The 3,163-nt window shown below is 40.0% G+C and overlaps 1 non-coding gene across 1 annotated transcript; it reads left to right on the top strand.

Moving 5' to 3' along the window:
- Nucleotides 1-698: 698 nt before the first annotated feature.
- Nucleotides 699-804, top strand: LOC123567411 (U6 spliceosomal RNA). Its single transcript, XR_006690320.1, has one exon. It is a non-coding gene; the product is annotated as a U6 spliceosomal RNA (small nuclear RNA).
- Nucleotides 805-3,163: the final 2,359 nt, after the last annotated feature.

Genomic DNA, 3,163 nt, shown 5'->3' on the forward strand with positions numbered 1-3,163 from the left:
ACACCACTGCACTCCAGCCTGGGCAACAGAGTGAGACTCCTTCTCAAAAAAAAAAAAAAACCAAGAAACGTATAGGTGAAGAAGTTTGTAAAATGTAGTTCATCCCAGCCAAATTCATATATTTTAAAGCTACTATACCAGCTAAGGCTAAAAGAACAGCACAGATTTTTTTAGTCCCATCTTCTCTGGCTGGCTTCCAGTCAATGCCTAAGCAAGGCAGTATCCAAGGCTTAGACAATTCTGCCCAATGGGGGAATTCCCTTAGTAGGCAATTGTTGCTCCAGAGCTCCCCTGTCAGGCTGGCAGAAATAGTATTACGAATTCATCGTGAGGTGACAGCTCCCCTGCTTAAATCCTGCTTCTTCCCATTTTCTTTCACAGGTGTCACTCCACAATAAATCTTTTGTATTTCTAATTCTGACTTAGCGTCTGCATCTCAGAAATTCCAACCAGTATAAAATAACTTTAAAGCAACCATTATAACGATACTCAAGGACTGAAAATATACTTCAAATAAATGAATAAATAGGAAATTTCAACAGATAAATAGAAACTACAGAAAAGAATCAAATGAACATGCTAGAATTTAAAAATTCAGTATCTGGATTTTTTAAAGGTCACTGGATAGGCTTAACAAGAGACAAGAGGTGACAGAGAGTCAACAAACTTGAAGATAGGTCAATAGAAGTATCCTACCTGTCCTCACTTCAGCAGTACATATACTAAAATTGGAACGATACAGAGAAGATTAGCATGGCCCTGCACAAGGATGATATGCAAATTCGGGAAGCATTATAAAATAATTTTTAAATTTTTTAAAAACGAAATATCCTAGCTGAAGAATAGAAAAATAAAAAATGGTGAAATTTCAATGACCTATGGAGCAATATCAAAAGTTTTAACTTTGTATCATTGGAGTACTTGAAGGCAAGAAAAGATTAGGACAAAAAAGTTGTAGGCTAGGCCCAGTGGCTCACGCCTATATTCCCAGCACTTTGGGAGGCCAAGGCGGGTAGATCACCTGAGGTCAGGAGTTCGAGACCAGTCTGACCAACATGGTGAAATGCCATCTCTACTAAAAATATAAAAAATTAGCCGAGCATGGTGGTGCATGCCGTAATCCCAATCTCAGCTACTTGGGAGGCTGAGGCAGGAGAATCTCTTGAACCCAGGATGCGGAAGTTGCAGTGAGCCAAGATCATGCCCCTGAACTTTAGCTTGGGCAAAAAGAGTGAAATTCCATCTCAAAAAAAAAAAAAAAAAAAAAAAAAAGTTTTGTGAAGAAATAATGATCATATTTTTAGTGCAAGTTATAAATTTATAGATTCAAGAAATTCAACAAACCCCAAGCAGGAAAAAAATACAAAGAAAACCACATATAAATACATCAGACCAAACTGCTGAAAACCAAAGATAAAGAAAATATCATGATATCAGCCAGAGAAAATTTACACAATACATAACGGGGAACAATGATTTGAATGACTTCTGACTTCACATCAGAAATAATAGAGAACAAAAGACAACAGAAAAACAACTTTAAGCCCAGGCAACATGGTGAAACCCCGCTTCAACAGAAAAAAACACAAAAATTAGCCAGCATGGTGGTGCACACCTGTAGTCCCAGCAATTTGGGAGGTGAGGCGGTTAGGATCACTTGAGCCCAGGAAGTTGAGGCTGCAGTGAGCCATGATCACACCACTGCACTCCAGCCTGGGTGACAAAGTGAAACCCTATATCCAAAAAAAAAAAGAAAAGTAAAACAAATTGTCAACCCAGAATTCTATATCCACGAAAATATACCTTAAGATGAATGTGTTGCTATGCAACAATTACCACAACCTAGTGGTTTTTAAATATGCACATTATCTCACAGTTTCTCTACATTAGAAGTCAGAGCCAGGAATCTGTTCTCACCTGGAAGCTGAACTGACAATGAATCGTCTTCTAAGCTCACTCAGGTTAGTGGCAGAATTTATTTCTTTGAGACTGTAAGACTGAGGCCATGCTGAGCAACTAGATGTTGCCTGAAATTTCTTGCCTGGTGGGCTCAGATAAGTTTTTGCAAGCCTCCATGCTCACAGCCAGTAAGTAAAAGAGACTCTAGAGTCAGCTAGCAAGACAGAGTCTTCTATAATGTACCATATTATGGCAGTGGCAACCTATCACTTTTGCCATATTCTATTGTTTAGAAGCAATTCACAAGTCCCACCCACACTCAAGGAGAGGAGATTATACAAGGATGTGAATACCAGAAGGTGGGGATTACTGGGGGTCACTCAAGTTCTGTCCACCACAATGAAGATGAAACAAAAACATTTTCAAATGAATGAAAACTAAGAGACTTCACTCAGCAGACCTGCACTACAAGAAACACTAAATGAAGTTCATCAAATGAAGGGAAGTGACACAGATGGAAACTCATATATCTTTAAGAAGTAGTGAAATCCCTGGTGTTTTGTGAAAAGGCCACCTATGCAAAGTGACACCCAAATACAGAAGGAGCCAAGAAGCCAAAGAATGAGGTTGACAAATCCAGTTTGTCAGTAGGAACTTATAGACAGAAGCATAGTCTTGGGTGGCAGCAAGAAAAATAGATTTCTGCACTGTTACTCCCCAGACCCAGGGCTTTTATACCAGAGGGCAAGAGTGTATGTGCTCTATAGAGACAATTAAAGTACCCTCCAGAAAGGCAAGAACACTATAGGCATCATAGCCCATACTTTCTGCAGTAACATCAAGAGAGACCTGTTGCTATACTAGGAATAGTAAGTAAAGTAGAAATTTTGCAGGCATTCCCAGAACTGGGGTTAAGCAGAAGTCAACATGGAAGATCAACATCCAAGATGGGGTCATTTTTTTCTCCACATCTGAAAATGTTAAACATGTTGCTGAGTGATATGGTTTGGGTCTGTGTCCCTGCCCAAATCTCATGTCAAATTATAATCCCCAATGTTGGAAGAGGGGCCTGTTAGAGGTGATTGGATCATGAGGGCAGACTTCCCCCTTGCTGTTCTCATGATAGTGAATGAGTTCTCATGAGATCTGGTTGTTCAACAGTGTGTAGCACCTGCCCCTTCCCTCTCTTCCCCCTGCTCTAGTCATGTAAGATGTGCCTCCTTCCTCTTCATCTTCCACCACGACTGTCAGTTTCCTGAGGCCT

This window comes from Macaca fascicularis, chromosome 10 (assembly GCF_037993035.2).
Source record: "Macaca fascicularis isolate 582-1 chromosome 10, T2T-MFA8v1.1".
NCBI classification, from domain to species: Eukaryota; Metazoa; Chordata; class Mammalia; order Primates; family Cercopithecidae; genus Macaca; species Macaca fascicularis.